This window comes from Choloepus didactylus, chromosome 17, assembly GCF_015220235.1.
Source record: "Choloepus didactylus isolate mChoDid1 chromosome 17, mChoDid1.pri, whole genome shotgun sequence".
Classification (NCBI taxonomy): domain Eukaryota; kingdom Metazoa; phylum Chordata; class Mammalia; order Pilosa; family Megalonychidae; genus Choloepus; species Choloepus didactylus.
In genome coordinates, this window is record NC_051323.1 from 52768708 (window position 1) to 52789524 (window position 20817).

Below are 20817 nucleotides of genomic sequence, written 5' to 3' on the forward strand. Positions count from 1 at the left end.
TGAGCAGAGAAGAGAGAGGAAACCAGAAGAAGCTTATGTCATTGAAGCCAAGAAAGACAATGTTTGGGGGAGAAGGGGAGATCAAGCACTGCTGAGAGGCCTAGAAAGATGAATGCCCATAGTTTAAGCTGTTTTGTTGGGCTGGCGGAGCAGGAACCAGCCTGAGAGTGACCTGAGAAGTGAGTGGGAAGTGAGCAAACAGAATCAGCAAGTGCAGGCATTTTTTCTAACAGTCTTTGTAAAGTGGGGAGGAGAAGGTGCGGTTGGACTAGACTTGTGTCTGTCCCTGCCCCCAGTGGAACTCTTAAGTATGTTAAAATGCTGACAAGAAGAATCCAATTGAGACGGAGAGACTAAACATGAAAATAGTATGAGAGAGAGCCCAGCATAGTAGAGGGATACGGAGGGAGAGGAGAGATGGCCACGGGGCCTTGCCTTTTGGTCAGAAACACGAGGCAGGTATAACTGCCTGATCACAAGGTGGTCACCAATGGAGGAAAGTCTGTTGAAGTTATGACAGCTCTGGTGGAGAGTGAGGCAGTTGGAGTCAAAGTCTTGATGCTGCTCTCTGGGTTTAGGACTCTAAGCAAAATATTTGTGAGAAGTTGGTAAGGTACTACTGAAGAAAGCCTAGCCCAAGTAGCTCAGAGAAACGAGTCATTACCACCCAAATTTGAAACAGTAGCAGCCCCAGTGAGCAGGAGTCTTCAGGGACTTCTGAGTTAAAATCCAGACCAATCATTTTTTGAGGAAATCATACCAGGTATGTTTCCTCATTCAGCCCACAAAATCATTTTCCAGAAGCGTGACATTTTGCAAGTAAGGAAACTGAGCTGCACCCCTAGCTATGGCTCATCTCAACCAGAATGGAAGAATTTGGCGTTCACATGGGCCAACTTTCCAGTGTTTTTAAGTGTAGAATACCCGCATGGTGTGAATCCATTGTCCTAGACACGATGCCTTCAGACACCCACCCCTAGCCCTTATAAAGGCTCAGCAGGGAAGGAATCTACTTTGTTTTGAGCATCTGGTGGGTGCCAGGCTTTGCACAGGTCACTTTTGTAGACATTATCTCATTTAATCCTCGTGACACTCTTTGATGTCTGGACCTGAGTTTCTACCCAGAATGAGAGAAATCTGCTTTGCAGCTGTCTCTGGGCTGGCTATTTGACCTCCACACTGGCTTTCATCTGTAGCCCCAGGGTAACCTGGCTTGCCAGGCTCATAATGAGGTAGGTGTTTGAGTTTACAGCAGGACATTTTTCTGAGCATGTCCACATTTCCCCCGACAACCTGACTGTTGGGCAACGTTTGTATTTTTATCTTCCCAACTTTCCTTTTTTCCAAGTTGTTCCAGACAAATATTTGTGGCCATTGCCCAATAAAACCAAAGTATACAAATGACATCTGCTTTAAAAAAAAAAAAAAAGAGGGAGTGGATTTACTCAGTACTTATCAGGGATTTAATGTATTATTCTCTTTTAAGCCGATAATACCAACACCCCCTCACTCTCAAAACACCTCCCGACTTTCAATGTGCTCTGACAGTGCCAGAGCAAGCCAATGAGCAGAGCTTTAAGGAGGAGGTGAGGTTCCCAGGAAGTAGGAGGTAAATCTCTTCTCCTCTCCATCTCAGTCTATATATTCAGTCTGTCTTTGCCACTAGGGACCTTTAGAAGCAATAGTTTCCTTGTTACTTTTATCACATTATCACAACACCTTCTACAAGAATGCCTTATTATTCAGCTTTTAATGTTCCTATGAATTTTTCTTGGTATCTTCTTTTTCCCAGCTTTACTATCAAGTGATATGAAAATCATAAGTAGACTCCTGACAACTGGCCACCAGACTGATAAAAGCAGTCTCTGGAATATTATCTCCAACCCCAAAGGATCTACTCATTCATAGGGCAAGTAAACATGGTGTGTATGTAACCCCGTGCCCTGAGGATTGCTGAAGAGGGTCTGCGATTCAGAAAGCTGCTCCACTCTCAAATTTTTCTGAGAGGAAATTCTATTTCCCTTCCTTCTCCACACTTTGGGCCCTTGCCTCATCCTCTCCTCTCCTCTCCAACCCACACTCTTGCACCATGTACAAGTGGGGGAGGCTTTCATCCCACAGGTGGCACCAGCCTGTCTCCAGCTGAGTTCAGCAATGAATCAGTCAACAAAGATTTATTGAATCCCTGCTATGTGTGAGATAACCTCCTTTCACTGCCTTTCAGTGGCCTAGCTCATTAAGAGTGCTGTCTTTGAAACTTTGAAAACACAAACTGTAGAAATGCTGAATAATAATGATAACTAATAATAACCCATCAGCCTGGGTCCAAAGCAGATTTGACTGAGGTGGATAAAATTACCTGAGGAGTACAATGAGACTACTGAATAAAGTGAGTCAGCACCCACACACTTGTGCTATTCGTAAAAGTGATATTCTTTATTCAGCTTTTAAATCACACCTGGCGTTCAAAGCCTATCTGCTTCTCAAGGCCCTTGAAAGCTTTACCTTTTAATATACATGTGGCATCGTCTTATTTGCTGGAATAATTTCAAGGCATGAGCTCTTTTCCCAAGAGGGTCAAGTAGGAAAAAAAACATTGATGGAAATTGTGTGTTGAGTTCGTTTGTTCGTTCATTCACTCATTCATTCATTCAGCAGGTGTTGCATGACTACTACGCATAAGTCATCATGATAGGCACTGAGGATACCAGGGTGAATAAGATATGGCCATGTCCTTGAGTTACTCATGGTTTAGCAAGGTAGCAGACCCCCACACATTATAATAATGTAGTGTTACAGGTGCTATGATAGAAATCTGTATCATCATTATAGTAGGGGCCCCAAAAGCCAGAGCTGGGTTCTACCTGTGGGAGGTAATAAAATATTTCACAGAAGAGATGAGAAGGGGTGACTTAGCCAAAAATGCATGGCATTTCAGGTCCACGTCCAAGTCCAAGCATTACTTTTCTATAGTCAGTCATTAAATGACTAATCTTTTTAGCTACAAAAGCGTTTGTTATTTCTGGCAGTAATGATAGATAAGATTAGGAGCTGTGGTATTGGCGCAGTCAATACGTGTGAGATGTTTCTAAATGAGGTTTGTAGTTTGTATTTTCTTCTACAGAACAATCCACAATTATTGTCAAACTTTTCTGGTTCTCAGTGGGGTAATCTGCAAACAAAATAAAGCAATGTTCTCAGCTGAGTTGAGAAAATTTTCTAGCCCAGTGTCTACTAAAGTTGCACATGCTAGAGCTGTGACTTCACTATTTAAAATATATCTGGTGAAATTTGAGAAAGGTCTGTAGTTTAACTAACAGTATTGTACTAATGTTAGTTTCTTAGTTTTAAAAATTGTACTTTGATTATGTAAGGTTTCAACATCGAGGATCTAGGGTGAAGGATATATGAGAACTCTCTGAACTAGCTTTGCAAATTTTCTGTAAACTTAAAATTAGTTCAAAATAAAAAGTAAATATATTTGTATGTATATATGTGTGCATAAATGTATATATCTACATTTTTATTAAATCAATGCTACTCAAAGTCTGTTCCACAAACTATTACCAATCATAAACAAGCCAAATATGGAAATTGAAAGCAAGCATTTAGAAACTTTTATGACAATTTGACATTTCTTCAGTACTTAACCATATGATCATTTTCCTAGAAATTAATTTTTATTGCATTTTTAAAAAGTATCAGTCCATGACAGATTGGAACTTTTTAAAAATGCCCTTCACTAGAAATAGTTTGAAGCATTGGATAAGACAACTTGTAATAGTCTACCAAATAGTTGCATTAATAAACAATGTCTGGACCAGGAATGCTTATTTTATATGGGAACACAGGAAAATACTGAGAACAGTACCATGGCTGGCTTGGGCAGAAAAGGTTCTAACCATCCTTTAATTCTAACAGATGAGCCTAAGCCATTAGAACAAACCTGACCCACTGGAAACAGCTCATAATGCTGTAAGCCAGAGTTTCCCAAACTTTCTCGTTTCACAACATCTCAATGTGTCAGTAATTTTTTCACAGAGCCTCTAGGCCAAAAGAAATACCTAGAAGAAATATCATTTAAGTAGTTAGGTCCAAACAACTTAGCTATTTGAAAAACAATGCACAAAAAGTGAAAGAAAAAAATATTTTTATTTCATTCTTTAAAAACCACAGTCACATATAATGGGTTGTATATGCCTTTTGGACACTGTGATGGTCAAATTCAAGTGTCAAAATGGCTATGTTATGATGTCCAGTTGTTTGGTCCAGCAACTACTGGCCTGATTGTTACTGTGAGGATGTTTCATGGACTTAAATCATCAGAAAATTGATTGCATCTATGGCCGATTACATCTATAATGGACTGAGGAGATTGCCTTCCACAGTGAGAGAAGTCTCATTCAATCAGTTGAAGGCTTTAAAAGGAGAGCAGATGATTTCAGCAATCAGAAGGGAGAATTTCCATCTCTCTTCAGCCAGCCAGCTTCTACTGGGGAATTCAATGAAAACCTTCACTGGAGTTTCCAGCTTGCAGCCTGCCCTACAAAATATGGACTTGCCCACCCCTACAGTCATGTAAGCAAATTCCTACTTAAAAATCTCATATTCACATTTATATATGTGTGTATATATATCCTGTCGGTTCTATTTCCCCAGAGAACCCTCACTAATAGACACTGAACATCTTCACAAACTTGGAATTCATATGGATGAATTCACCTCCTGTCCCACACTGATGTTCACATAGTACTTGTTATTTTATGCCAGTAACTGCCAAAAACACAGACTATCAAAGATAGGACATTTTTAAAATAAATGTAGCACGATCTTGGGCTGAGCCTGAGAACTACCTTTGGTGGTGGTTGACTTAGTGTCCAACAGGATGTCAAGTATTGGAACGTTTCCCGTGTCACTTCAAACAGGCCCCAGCACCCCTCTGAGTTCGCTGTGGTGACTGGTTGCCTAGCTCACAGTTTAGGGACTACAGCTTCTCCATTTTTCCATTTTAATTCTGTTTCCATTTTTGATTCTGTTTTCTCATTTGTAAAATTTAAGCATCTACTCTAAGTATCTGGCAACTATTTCTGTTAAACCTGGGGTTAAGCAGAATATAACTGTCATGCTATTACGCTGACTTTTCACTTCCAGTGCTCAAGAAGTTGTGTATCCCCTCTGCTCTTTATCTGTGATGAAGGCAGTACCAGACTAATGGCCCAGGTGGGCAGTGAAAAGCCCAATGGCCAGGTATTCCAAATATGTGTGTAAGAGAACACAACAAAATCTTTTGTCTGAAATATTTAAATAACAATACAATTCTTAACTATGTTATTTATTTTTTAACTGACAATTAACTCAAGACTTTTCTCACTAATTTTTCACTGTTCTCAATCATATCTTAATCTAATCCTGATTTTTCTATCCAGTTTTATTTGTTTCAGTCACTCTAAATTCCTGTAATTGTAGTCCAAAGTCCCTTGGGTCATATAAGTAGCTCTGACAGCAGTTCACTGGTTCTTAAGCATAGCTTTAGATCAAAAGCCTTTGTTTTTTCCATCTGGGTCAATATTTTCTCTTTATCATGATCACCACCACCATCATCGTCATCATATGAACTATTTATCCTGTTTGGCTGGTGTCAATAGTTGGAGAGATGACCTCCCTGTGTCCTCTGTTTCTAGCTTTTTCTGGGATCATTTTCCATAGGCAGAGGAAACGAGAGAGAGAAACTCTTAGATGTCTCATTTCTGCTGCAGGAGTGTCTCTTCCTAATAACAACAACAAAGCGACACTTTCTCTCTCTGTGCCTCTCCTTTCCTTTTGAAGGTCTCCCAGCTTCTCTTATCTACTATTTGCTAGCTGCTACTTGCGGTTGATACCACCTGCCTCAGATATGAAGCTACTGTCTTATAATGGAGAGCATATTCCCTTTCCAGGGATAAATCCAAGCTTATCAGAACATACTTTAAAAAACCGCTTTCATAATAAACAGAACATAATTTTAGATAGTGGCACAGAGTGGCTTCATGCTCGAGGACAGGTATCTGATGCCAGGACACAACAGAGCAGAACCCTCCACCACTGATCCCGTTCTCACCAGCTTGGTGTTGAAATTCCCCCTTCTTTCATGCTAGAGCTTTTCTATGAATCGTATGTCAAAAAATATATTGGGTTCTTTGTACTTTGAAAGTGTTGAAAGAGTAAAGCACATTATTCACTCAACTATAGCTGCTTTCCAATTACCTGGGGGGTGGGGGTGGGGGGATTAGCAGAATACCTGTTTGGAGCAGGTATCCCAGAAGCCACCTCGCTGTGTTTAGAGTCCAACTGGCACCCGGCCTGCAGCAGGAAGGCTGATGGAAGGTGTTCAGTAAAAATTAGAAGTCTAGGAAAAGTACAGGCTTCCTGGCCAGAACAAAGCAGCTGAGTGATGGTTCCTTCTGGGAGTAGGAGAGGGGTGGAGCTTTTTTCTTGCCCTGCTCCTGGGGATAAAAGTGAAATCTAAACTTTGCAACAGTGACTAACCCCCCATTAGAGGGCTTCCTGCTTCTCCAGAGGCACCTTTTTTTTTTTTTTTTTTTTTTTTTGAGTAGTAAATGAAGGGTCTCTCAAAGTAAGAGCAAATAGAGAGTGAAACAGAGAAAAAGTAAAACCAAATCCTTAAACGTTACCCACAATTGTAAAACAGGAGGAAATTTTCAGAAGAAATAAGAGGGACCAGTCACCCTCAGATCTCCCTCAGACACGTTTTCTTCCTTCCTGACTCATCGAGTTTCTTTAGGAAAGCCTGGTGAGAAGGGATTATGAAGCAGGCATGAGAGCCAGCCTTTCCTAGCAACACGGAGAATTTTAATTTAGGATTCTGCAAATCTTCAAGAACAGACTCAGCGTGCTAGTGTTCCAGGCTGGAGTCCAGCGGGAGTTCAGCTGCAGGGGAAGCAGATCAGACGGTGGGTGCCGTCAGCCAGAGACCCGAGGACTTTGCCATGGTTGCGCCTCCCTGGAAGTTTGAAGATGCCGGGACAGGTTTGTCTGCTGAAATGTGCAAATGTCACCAGCCGGGAATGACAGATGCCAAAAGGCGTCTGAAAACAGCTCTCCATCTGGTAATGGGTTAGGCTTCCTGGGACACAGATTAGAATAGTCCGAAACAAAGTGACGGGAAGCACCGGCTTGACTTTTCACATATTGTTATGGTCTCTGGGTCATTTCCTGCCTTTGGAATTTCATTTCCTTTCCAGGTTCTACAAAACCAGATGAATGACAAGAAAGGGGGCGGGTTCTGTCTTTGCTGCAGGCCTGGTACAGGGGCAGTTCTGTGCTCGTGAACTTGTGCATATGCGGTGGCTGCGTCCTCCCCTGCTCCTGCCTGCTCACACTGAGTCCGGGAGGGGGGAAACCTTGGGAAAGGAACAATAAATTAGGGAAGGGAGCCATTTCCAGTTGAGTCAGATGAATCCTCTTGCTCCTAGAAAACAGGAAGAGAAAGAACCGATAGGGAAGAGCGAAAATGATGTTTTGTCCAGGGAGCCCTTTACTACCAGCTCCCCAGGAGAGGATGTGGCCCCTCTTATTTTAAGGAGATCAAAACCATCTCCAAGCAGTCCTGCCCCTAACCTCCTGGACTCAGCCAGCCAGCCAGTTAGGTACACAGAATAGGGACATTTGCCCCACAACAATGACCTGCTTTGTTTTATTTTGCTGGTATTTATTGCCCACTTTGTTCCAAAAAGGATTTAAGGTAGCCACAGACTGCATTTCTGGCAGCATTTTAATGCACACATTGGGTACTTTGAAGCTGATATGAATCTTTATTGCAAAATCCTTCTGCAGCCCCAGGTATGCCCTGAACATTCACTGCAGTTCTGCAGTGCAGACACCCTCAGGGGCCAAAGTGGACCCTCCAGGGCTGCAGGAGCCAGTCAAAATTTAACGCAGCGGCTGCTGCTCCTGCCCATTTCTCTAAGTCTGAGAAGGTTTGCCTCTAGATAGTGAGCTACAATCATAAGCTCCTTCTGAAAAGCCAGTTCATCCTGTCCTTGTTGTCTGGAGGAACCTCACGGAGGTTGTTCCCATAGCTGGAGCCCATCTCTCTCTAAACTGCGGGAGAGGTCATAAGTCACAGCTTTAGAGGAAGGGGTAAATTTTGCCCCAAGCCTCAGTCTAAACACAGCTAACCTAGCAGCAAGTGCTACAGTCAATTCAAATGAAGCTGTAACTGGTGATCAACTTTTATCCTGGTGCCACCCCCTCCCCAGAAACATAACCAAAACTTGCCCTCGGTCTGTTTCAACATAGTCTTAGCTAAAAGCTGAGGAATGCCCCCACTGTTGAGGGTTGACAGTGAAGGGCTGGGACACTGGATCATCACCTGCCTCAGGAGGGAATCACGCTGACCTTTCCAATCGCACCATCTCACCAGGTGTTCACAGAAATGGTCTCCTGTGAGCTTCATTGCAACTGTTCAGAAAAGCATTTCGGAAGTTAGAGGGGAAGTAAATAGGTAGCTGGGGGCAGAAATGGCTCTATAAATACGCAGGGGCAGGGACACCTGTGGAGTAGGATTTTGAAATAAGAAGTCTGCCTAAGGGCCCCAACTTTCCCCTACAAAAAAACTTCTCCAGCGCATTAAGGCATTGTGTTTCCATACCAACACGTAACCTGGGACTGGTAACTTTGTAAATCATTGGTTTTAAACTTTAGGAAGTCTGATTCCCCAGGTCTAGAAGGGGGCCAGGAATCTGCATTTTTATCAAAGCCTACCTGATGATACTGGTACAGTTCTATGAACCATACTTTGGAAAACTGGGGAAGGAATTGTAAGTCATTGTCACATTAGCATGGATTCGCTGGCAATTTGGGGGAGAATTGCACCCGGATTCCAGGCCAGTCTTTGGCATACTTTAGCTGTGTGACCTTGGACCAGATAATTTATCAATTTATTTATCCAAGACCGAAGGCTTGGAGTCTCCAAGACTGATGAGCTGCAGACACCTAGCTGCCGGCTGGGTTCTAAATCAGAGCTCAAAGGCCTACGAAGTATGAGGTCTGTTCCAAAGGGTCAGAGGGGCCGGACTCCCCCGGTTTGCCCCAGGCATTCACTGCAGAGACCTTCAGAGGCCAAGGCAGACCCTCTTGCCCTAGCCATTTCCAAGTAGTAGAAAGAGAAAGGGAGAAGACTAGGTTTATTTGGTGCTTTATATTCATTATTTTTAAAATTCTCAATTAACCCTACTATCATTATTCTTATTTTGAAGATGAGAGAATTGAGGATCAAGAGGTTAGATAGCTTGCCCTAGATTCCAAGGTCACATGGTTATTGAATAACTGAGCTGAAATTTGAACCCATTTCTGGCACAAAAGCAATCACAACTGAAACTTTTGCTGTGGTCATTCTGAAATAGCCTCAAAATATGCTGCCTTTTCCTTGGCTTTCATTCCACGCCCATCGCCCACTCTCTTTCCCCTCATCCTGATCTTTACTCCATCCCTGACTGCCAACTGATCCCTCAGCCACACTCATTTCTTATTCACCCCCAACTTCTTTTTTCCTCTTTACTCTTTTTTTACTTTGTTTTTTCTTTTATTTTTTTATTACTTAAATTTTTTCTTTTTTTTTTTTTTTTCTTTTCTTTTCTTTCTTTTCTCTCCCACAACTTCTTGACCTTGCTACCACCTCTCCTCGGTCCCACAGGGCTACTCTGGCGCTTGACTACTCCAGCCCTGACTTCGATGCCATTTAGTGGGTCCTAATGGGCTTTGAGAATCCTTAAATGTTTCCGAGGGATTTGTATACTTGCTGATTTGGGAATCCCACCCCATCCCCAGGTCTCTTCTCAACTCTGGGCAGAGATACAGGAAACCTGGGTCAGCCAGCGAGTGCCCTTTTATTATGAGATTTCCCTATCAAACCTCAACTTCCCAATAATAGCGAGTGTTCTGAGATGCTGGGCACCCCCTGGTGGGAGCAATGGAGAAAGAAGACAGACTGTTTTGATGCTATTCTTAATAATCTGTCCACCCCCAGCTTCCTGCCCCTCAGCGGCATTGGCCTTCCAGCCCATCTCACTGTTCTTTTGGAATGATTCACTCTTCCCACAATGATTGGGCCTTTTGCCCCATAAAGCCCTCCCTATCTTTACAGACATTATGAAGTAAAATTTAAGCAGAAGGCAAATCAGGCAGAACAGCAGGAGAAACTTCCTATGATGAGAGAGCTCTTGAAACCCTGAAATAGCCTTATAAGGCAAACTAAGACCCAAATGCACTGGCAAAACAATAGAGGATATCTTGGAAAGATATTTTTGGAAGTGGGGAGGATGAGGGAAAGGCTGTTTCCATGATTTCAAGATACAGGTTAATGCCCATAGCTAATCCCCTTAACCTGATTTCAATGCTTATATTAAGTTCCTGTACTATGTTTTACCTCTTCTGAGGGCAAGGAACCAACCAACATGTACCCATTTTAGAATAAACAGATGAAGCGCCATCCTGGTGAAGGGGCAGCCCATCTGTGAACCAGGCACACCACTGTGGGACATTCTGAAAATCTGCACCATCACCCACTTCTGTCACATTCTATTAAGCAAAGGAATTTGCAAGGCCAGCAAGATATAAGGAGTGAGGAAATGGAGTCAACCTCTTGAAGTGAGGAGTTACAAAATATTGTCACCAATCCTTCTTATTTCCCAGTCCTTCTTAACACAATACTCCTTGATCGATGTTTACATGTGAGTCGAAATCCTATTGCCATCTCTTCTCTATGTTCCCAATCAAATGTACAGCAAGGTAAGATACACACACATACACACATTCACAAACATACACACACACACACACACACATATAATGATATAGCAGCTGTCACTATGTCATTCACCCTTAGGGGATCATATCCTTACATAGAACTCCTCCCTCCATAGATGAACTCTGTGGTTCTGATCAATCTTTCCTGGATTGTGTCATCAACTCAAAAGTGCCTGTTCAAGGTGATCTTCTCTGATATATTCATTGAAACATTGCTCATAATGCTACTGACTGCAATGCAGGATTTCCTGTGCAATGGCTCCTGCTTCATCTGGAGCCTAGTGGCTTGGGCATTCTAACCTCACAACTGCTTGATCCCTCTGTCTTCACTTGAGCTCCTAAGATCCAGATTCTCCAGTCTGCCCATCCCCTTACCCATTATAGTGGTGATCTCATGCTGAACAGCTCAAGTCAAAGAGCAGAAGGTCCAGGTGGCTCAAATGGTCCAAGCAAAGCAACCCCATAGACATAATGCAGGGAACCTCGCATTCTCTTCTTTACAAGACATTTCTTTCACAATGTTGATCCGTTTCTTATCTTTTTTCAGAGCCATGTGATGATTTTCATCTGACAACCAGGAACTTTGGAAGAATCTCTGCCCTTAGGCACTTCCATTTTTGTGTCCAGACTGGCCACCTTCCAACCTCACTAGAGGCACCGCAGAATGAAACTCTCCGTGGAGGGTGAGAGGACAAACTGGAGAACGAGGAAAGGTCAAGGCTCCTCAAGCTTGGTCAGCCTCTCAGGCCTAACAGCAGAAGCTGGAATTCCTTTCTGCATAACTTGGACTTGAATTAAAGGCATTTTGAGTCTGGAAACCTTTGGACTAAAAAGCTTTCACTCATATGTAACACTCAAGGGGCAGAAAAGGACCTCAGCCTGCAGGAAGGGCACACTGACCTGTGACCTCACTGCCTTCGCCAACCTGGGAAGGCACAAAAGCTGTGGTGGGTTGGCCACACCACCTAGAGTGTTTCTGTCAGTGTAGACATTCTAAATCATGTCAGCTGGCCATGCCTTTTAAGGGAAGGGTGGTGATGTGTTTATATGCTCAGAGAAGCAAGCATTACAGAGAGAAAATGAGAATTACAAGGAATTAACTAGTGGTTGTTTTGGGTGGCTGGTAGGAAGAGAAGTAATTCTCAGGAAAAAAAGCCCCAGATCCGACAATTAAAGGTTACAGAAATTCCTTCTAACTTCTGTCTCTGCTCTAGAATACAAATCAAATCATAGGTCTAAAGATAAAGGTACAGTCATCTGGGAGAGGACTAAACAAGCTGTTACATTTCAAACAGACATTAGGACTGTAAAAATGAACACTTTTAACCTGCTAATCAAAGCATTTCTTTTCTACAAGTCACCATGGATCAGATTAGACATCGTAAAGAAGGTTACAAAAAAATTCCTTTCATGCAGGCTAAGATGCCTTCATTTGGGCTGTCTTTAGTGAGCTAGATTCCTAGCACTGGATGCTTTCCAAAAAAAGCAAAAGGTGATCAACCAGAGCAGAGCAATTACGGGAAATTCCGATGTGTCCTTTGTTGGTAAAGGTGAGGAGAGAGTTGTTCAGCTGGCCCAGGGCTGCACCAACAGAAACCAATGGTATGAATCTTTGGAGGTGCCTAGAGGAGATGGAGCCACTGGACCAGACTTTTAAAGAACCAACATTAAGCCCCCAGGGCAGTGCTTGTTGGTGGGGGGGAGGGGGTACGGGGGGGGGACGGGGGACGGGACGGGGGACGGACGGGGGACGGACAGCTCTAAGCTACCTGCCAGTGCCTATGACAAGTTAGATATGCATTTCATCTGCTAATACCTCCAAGGGAAGGGAGTTAGGTGCCAGCTGGAGATGTCCCAGGAAAGGCAGGTATGTAGTTCTTGGATGATTTCCAAGGAAACCAGGTGAGAGCTTGAACTGTGGCCAGAGAAGCAGGGTGTGTAACACCTGAGGAAGATGGGTGCAAGTCATTAGTATTACACTCTGGTGGGGGAGAATGAGCTATGGTATGTCCCTGAAGGGTGGATGTGAGCATTCCAAAGCCTAGATAATGTTTATGGAAGCAGCTTCAGTAAATACGGAACACTAGTCATTCATTCTGTCCTAAAACCTTTTTTCCAGCTGAGTTTCTGGTTCAATTAAAGCTACAATATAATGAAGTTCTCAGTAAAGTTGAAACTAAGAGATAGGTCATAGATTGGATGACATGGCCAAAATTTGCAGCATAGAGTCAAGGAGACAAGGCAAGCCCACTGAAGAGTCCTATTCAATTTGAAGAAGAAGATGGCTATATTTCTGAATCATTTTTATGGAAGTTAAAGGAAGTACTCCAGGTCTGTCTTCTATTCACTTAATTTTCCTTCCATCACTTCTGGGAAGGCTACAAACCGCTCTGTGATGTCCTTTCCACCCTTTATTTTCCTTCTTGCCCACTTATTTCTATGGTGTGCTGGAGCCGCTTATGCCATCTCCAAGAGCTGATTGTGTGTCTCTCCTCCCAACTCTGTGTTCAGTAATGTCATTTGGCAGTTTAAAATCAGCCATGATGGGAGTACGTGTGTCATGGAAATTGGCAAATGCTACCAATCAGGGCTTTTTGTTTTTTCCTGGAGAGACAGTTGTTAAACATTTGCTAACATGCCATGTCTGTAAGTGAGAGTTTTTACATGAGGGAGGGGGCAGTGAACTGAGGGGGAGCAAATTAAGGATTTCAGAAGGAGAATGGCAAAGCCCAGAATGCATAGAGGGAAGTGGTAGATTGCCAAGCTCAGTTCTGCCTCACCCACAGACACCCACACCCCACGCCCAACACAATTATTCAATAAGAACCTGTTCTGTGTCTACAATGATATGCAAGCATTGTTTTCTGTTGGCTTTGGGAGTTGTTTTATTTTCCTACTTGAACATATTTTCAGGTTTATGGTACAGGGTATAATAACCTAGACACATTACCAGTTTAAAGTATTTCCACATATATCTAATCCCATTTTTTTCTCTTCTAACTTCCCATATAATAGTAGTATGTGTTCCCCTTTCTCCAAATGTAGTTTCCATTGACCTTGGGCTCAACATTTTATCTCTTTTAAAAGTATCCCTTTTCTCACAGGGGTATAAATCTCCCTGGCGACTTGGGACATGACTCCTGGGGATGAGCCTGGCCCAGCATCATGGGATTGAGAAAGCCTTCCTGACCAAAAGGGGGAAGAGAAATGAAACAAAATAAAGTTTTAGTGGCTGAAAGATCTCAGATGGAGTTGAGCTATAAGATATCCCTTTTTAGTTTTTAGTGTACTAGAATAACTAGAAGGAAATACCTGAAGCTGTTGAACTGCAATCCAGTGTCCTTGATTCTTGAAGATGATCGTATAATTATATAACTTATATGGTAGGCCTGTGTGACTGTGAAAACCTTGTGGCTCACACCCCCTTTATCCAGTGTATGGACAAATGAGTAGAAAAAAGGGGGACAAAAAGTAAATGAATAATGGGGGGGAGAAGGAGTCTGAGATGTTTGGGTTTTATTTTTTACTTTTATTTTTGTTCTTATTTTTTGGAGTAATGAAACTGCTAAAAAATTGATTATGGTGATGAATGCACAACTATGTGATGATACTGTGAACAACTGATTGTACACTTTGGATGATAATATGGTAGGTGACTATGTTCCAATAAAATTGCATTAAAAAAAAATCCCTTTTAAAGGATAACTATTACTCTCTAGAGTAGAGTTCTTTAGCTTTAATTTACATACAAATCACTGGGGAATCTTGTTATAATGCAGATTCACCTTCAGTAGGTATGGGGCTTGAGCGTCTGAAAGACCCCATTTCCAACAAGCTCCCAGGTGATACCGATGCTGCTGTTCAGTAGAACACTCTTTGCGTAGCAAGGCCCAGATTGGACGTGTTAATCAATTTTGCCTCCCACAACCATCTCTCTTTTGTTTACCTCTTCTACCTTAAGAAGTCCCACCTACACTTCTGGAAGGACAGTTCCATGTTTCATGGGACTCCCTGCCCCCTTCACCAGGAGATTGGATCAGGAGTAGAATCTGAACCAAGCAATCAAATCCAAATGCCAGACGGGGTTAATCAGATTCTCTTCTAAGAATTTGAACTAAAATGCTGTTCTAACCTGGAGTGTCCCCAAAAGCGGAGACTAAGATAGAGGTTTGCATGCAGTAATTTATTTGGGGATATCAGGGATCAGTGAAAGAGGGAAGTAAAAGTGGGAAGGAAAGAAGAAAAACTAGGGTGTGTTATTGAACTGGCCATTGCAAAAGGCAACAGGTGCTCAAACCCGTGGGACCTTGTAATGAGCCTTCTGATATGCATATCAGTACTGTTGTAGCCATCTTCCAATGGTCAATGTGATAGATTGGATTATGTACCCCCAACAAAAACACATTCTTAATCTTAATCCATATCCCCATGGTTGGAAACCCATTGTAAATAGGACCTTTTGAAGATGTTCTTTTTAATTATGATATGGCCCAGCTGAAACAGGGCAGGCCTTAATCTGGATTACAGAGAGTCAAAGGGAGGAGCCAGAAGCAGGAAACCAGCAGGAAAGTGGAAGAAAAGGAAGAGGATGTTGCCATGTGACATGAAGCGTAGATGCAAGCCAAAGAAGCCCAAGGGTTGTGGCTAGCCAGTATCAGAACACTGCTGACTCTGGGAGGAAGAAAATCTTCTAGCCTCCAAAACCACGAGACAATAAATCCCTGTTGTTTAAGCCAACCCAGTTTGTGGTATTTGTGATTTCAGCTCAGGCAAACTAAGACAATCACCAATAATTTTGTTTTAGTATGATTATGAACTCATGGATTTAAATATACTTAATGTTATTTAAATCCATGTAGTTATTACTCATATCAGTGCTAATATTGTCTCATCTCTTGATCACTGGACCTTTATTCACGTTGGTTCCTTAGTTTTTTTGTTGACAGCTTCTTTGCTTTCAGTATGGCAAGATGTTCTAGAGCAGCGCTGACCAATAGAACTTTGTGTGATGATGGGAATGCTCTATATCTGTGCTATCTGAACTTAATTTTAAAATATAGTTAATTTTAAGTAATTTTGTCTTAAATAGCCACACATGGCTAGTTTCTACCATATTGGACAGTGCAGTTCTAGAGTTTATCTATTTGAATAACAAATGAAGAAATGTAGGTACAGAGAAGCAGAAGGATTTATCTATGGTAGAATTCAAACCTTATTAGAACAGTTCAGGAACTGATTACATCTGAATAATCTGGGAACCCTTGTAAAATATTGATATTTGAGCCTCACCTCCAGATATTCTGATTCATTATATATGGGATGGTTCCCAGGAATCTGTTGTTTTATTATTGCTATTTTATAGTTAGTACATGATTCTGCTGAACAGCTATGTTTGGGAATGAGTATATTAGAATGCTGGAAGTAACATTTATGTTGCAGCTATGGTTCACTGAAACTCATTCCAATGAATTTAACTCTATGTGGCCAGGTATAGAAATTTTCAGAGGACTACAGCACTCTGATAGTTATATAATCAAGAGCTACAAGGGCTTGCAGAGGCTCATTCTCTCAAGCTTCAGTACAGGTTTTCTGGACCTCATTCATCAACAATAAATATGGGCACAAAGCCACTGCCAAGAGTGGACACCTTAATCCTTAAGCCAGCCATAATGACCTCATGGGCCTCCTATGCATGTCAAGAACTATGAAAGTTCTGAAATTTTGCCCAGCTTATACAATAAGTGAGCCTGCCACAGATTCATGGATGCTTGCAGAAGACACAAGACTCATGGGTCAGAGACAAAGAATTTTATTACACTCAGCACAGCAAGAAGCATGACAGTCATGTTTATGTCAGTTTCCCTTGCTCCCCAAATCCCAAGGGAATGATACAGAGTAGCCCACGTGGATAGTGTACACACAGTGGGTTTGCATCACAGCTAGAGAACTCCAGTCTTTTATAATGGACTGTAAGTAACTTTGCCCAACTTTTCCTGAGGAAGATATTATCTTTACTATACTTTAAAGCAAACAAGACTGCCCTCTGCTCCAGAGTAGGATAATATTGCTATCTTCCAAGACTTTTCAATATAGAAACATCCTTGAAAAGATAATCCTAAACAAAAAGTTGTCAGTGCCTCTGCTTTCAAGACATGCAGAAACATGGGAGACCCAAGGATACAGTCTCCCAACAGTTTACACCCCAGAGCAATATATCTGGCCCATCTGCAGCATGGTAAACCCCTAGAACCTGAACAAAGACTAGAATATGCACATAGAGACCCTCCTATTCCTTCCTAGCTATGATGACTTTGGACTTGGCCCTGTCCCCTGGTGGGAAGATAGTAATAAATAGTTGTCAGAAAAACAGTCTCTAAAGTTAGACTATCTGGGTTCAAATTGTAGCTCTGCTACTTACTAGCTGTGGGTATAAGGAAAGTTACTTAACCTCAATTTCCTCATTTATAAAACAGAATATAATAATACCAACCTTGGGGGTATTATGAAGATTAGAGAATATGATACATGTGTTTAACCCAAGTTGCATAGCAAGTCCTCGATAAAGATTGGCCATCTGATATATTGCCACTCATAATTATTATTAATGGTTTCTCATGATGTTTCCTACCATAGTGGGCCATCTTGCTCATATAGAATCCCATCACCCACTGGCTTCTTTGGTTTTTGCCAAAATTCTCAATCCTCGCTTACACCCTTCCATTGCAACCTGAGAGCCAACTTGACACCTGTTTTTGGTTTGCTAATGCTGCCATTATGCAAAATACCAGAAATGGGTTGGCTGTTATAAAGTTACAGTCTGAAGGCCATGAAAATGTCCAAATGAAGGCATCAACATAAGAATGCCTTCAGTGAAAGAAGGTCAATGGCGTCCGGAAAACCTGTTAGTTGGGAAGGCACATGGCTGGCGTCTGCTGATCCCAGGTTGTGTTCCAGCTCCATTCTCAGCTCCTGTGCATTCTTCAAAGTGTCTCTCTTGGTGCAGCACCTCCTTCTGTCTGTGAAAACTTTTATAGGACTCCAGTGATTCAATTAACACCCACCCTGAATGGGTGGGGTAACACCTCCATGGAAATTATCCAATCAAAGGTCTTGCCCACAGTTGATTGAGTCACATCTCCATGGAAACACTCAATCAAAGGATTCCAACCTAATCAACACTAATACATCTGCCCCTAAAAGACTGCATTAAAGAACATGGCTTTTGGGGGGACATAATACATCCAAACCAGCACAACACCCTAGGGTTTGCTCTATCTCAGGAATGGGCAAACTGTGGCCCACAGGCCAAATTCAGCCTGCAACCTATTTTTGTAAATATAGTTTTACTGGAACACAGCCTTGTCCATTCATTTACATATTGTCTATAGTTGAGTGGTAAAAGCTTAAAATATTTACTATTTGGCACTTTCTGGATAAAGTTTGCCAATCCCTGCCCTATTCTATCCCACAGACTGTATACCAATCCCATCCAACAATCTTCAGAACTGGCTATTAATCACCACTGAGACCAGGTAAGAATGGGAATGAATCCCTGCCACATCTTTCCATCAGAAAAACAACTCCAAAATGCTGTTAATAGAGAAGGCATCAATTTAACCTCTGAAGAACAGTGCTTTACATTACCCTCCTCTGAACTGGATCATTTACATAGTCCATCAACTGGCTAAAATCCATTTAACAAACAAAACATTAATGAACTGCCTTTGTGTAAGATTATTAGCTTGAAGAAAGGAAAATTTCCCTTTATTAAATGCTTTTATCAAAGAGTAGCTTAAAAATAAATTAGCCTTTCAAATAAGAGTAAATACAGATTGACTTTATGGCTTTCATTTTCTCCACAAATATCTTTGACATGTTAATAACCCCCTAATGAAGACAGACATTAGATGAATATTTATGATAGACATGGTTGATGAATACTATCCATGACCTATGGATTTCAGAACTGAGTCATGAGATATGTTTGGCCCTTCTAATTTAGTACGCATTGAATGACCACTTTATATTAGGCCCTCAACAATGAGAATGTCAATACCCACATAGAATTTTCAACTTCTTCTGTGAAATACCCTTTCAGAGTAGAGAGACAGAAAGTTATTTAAGAAACCAAGATCTGACGAAATGGCAAAGATGCTTTTATCATGTTCAGAGGTCAGGTCCAAAGGGAGAAAAGGGGTGGAGAGTGGGGGGGGGGGGTAATGTTTAGTAATTTGTGTCTTTTGTTATGAAAACAATATAATACTTAGAAATTTTAAAGAAACATTTCCAAAATCCCTGTACCCTAATACAGTTGCTTTCATTTTTGTATACTCCATTTAGACTTCATCTAAATGCATATGAATGTTCACATATAGTTGATTTTAACTTAGAGTTTATCGTAAGTGGTACTTTTTTTTCAATATGTGCAAGATTTATCCACAAGCATGTTCATCAGAGAGTTATCAATAGCATAGTATATTAGAACTGGAAATGATTCTCAACCCTGGCTGTACGTTGGCATCGCTTGGGAAGATTTTTTAAAATACCAACATCCAGGGCTCACTTGCCAAAGATTCTGATTTATTTAGCCTGAGTTGGCATCCAGGCTTGGGTATTATTTTAAAGCTCCCCAGGTGATTCTAAAGTGCAGCCAGGTTGAGAGCCACAGATCTAACCTTTGATTAGCCACTGATCTAGTCAAAGACTGAGGCCTAGGAGTGCACTTAAAGTCTGCTGCCCTTTCCAAAGCCAAAAAGTTTCCTGGAGCTCCCAGGAATCACAGAAAGTAAACAGCCAGTAAAGGCCATCTGTGTCAAAGAAAATATTCAGACCTTTCCTTGGATGGGGGAGGGGGCTTCCAGGTTCTGAGAATAAGGATGTAGCCCTTTCAAAGGGTAGAATAAAGCTAACTTGAAATACTCAAGATCTCTCTCTCTCCATAAATATGGGGTATAGTATAATCCTTTAATCGGAGCTGTACCCTTAGCCTAGTTGGTACACATTGTCCAAATGTTTGGGACTGTCTTCTCTCAGCCATCCTGTCCACGGTTTAACATTCAACAGGATGAGCACCGTTATTCAGAATTTTCCAGAGAGAATAGGTCCCCAAACAGAGGATTTGGCACATTCCTTCTTTTCTCTTTTCCATGTTGTAAATTTGCGGTTGAAAATGCGTCTGTGTTGTCTCTCCCTCTGGGAATTTCCTCTGGAGCTGGAGATTAACCATTATGCAAACATTAAATACTTTGAAAGTTCTAGAGAGGAAGGGAATTTGTTTAAACAATCCTATTATTGTAGTTTAAACGAGAGATAACAAACAGCTGTTGTGATCTGACCTGTATTCAAATTCTGTGTGGTGTGTGAAATCAAATTATATTTAATTTTTCTCTGAGATTTATAGGTACCCTTACCAAAACCTCTGAGTTCCCATAAATCCCCAAATATATTGACCATTACCAAGTCTGTTTGCTTTCCCTCCCAGACCTAAAGGCTGTTCTGGGAAAAGAAAGATTTAAACACTTCTCTCAGAATGTTAGTTTGAGATGTTATTTAGATTTTTTAAATAGCCCAAATGCCTGGGGTGATCTGAAAGAAAATGCTGCCAAGTCTAACGTTGCCTAATAAATAGGGCAAGTCATGCTCACTCAGGCACAGCCCTAAGGGAAAAACAAAGTCCTCACTCTTGTCCTGAAGGTCAAAACTCCTTGGTTTCATTTGTCATATTCTCTTCCTCTGTGTTCATATTGGTTTCTCAACAATAAACAACTAGCTAATCATTCGTCACATGAAACTTTCCCTGTTCGTATTAGTGTGTGTTTTCTCTCTCCTGCTTGGACCCAGGTTGATCCTGGGCCCTGGCCAGGCCACGAGCTCCCCAAGAGTGGAGGCCCAGGCTGCCAGGCGGGGACAAGGGTGGAAGACGTGAGGCACCTCAGTGCACAGAGCTGCAGAATCACACCAGGGCAGGGTCCCTCAATTTTGAGAGTGGGCACTCCTCAAATTTTGTACCGT

General features: G+C 41.8%; 1 protein-coding gene and 1 long non-coding RNA gene across 2 annotated transcripts in view; one reads left to right on the top strand and one right to left on the bottom strand.

Annotated features, from left to right (window-relative positions):
• Positions 1-20817, bottom strand: part of TMEM178A (transmembrane protein 178A) — a 297669-nt gene that overhangs the window by 218005 nt on the left and 58847 nt on the right. The window lies entirely within an intron of this gene.
• Positions 4480-11890, top strand: LOC119512933. Its single transcript, XR_005212485.1, has 3 exons — positions 4480-4578; positions 6883-7026; positions 11354-11890. It is a non-coding gene; the product is annotated as an uncharacterized LOC119512933 (long non-coding RNA).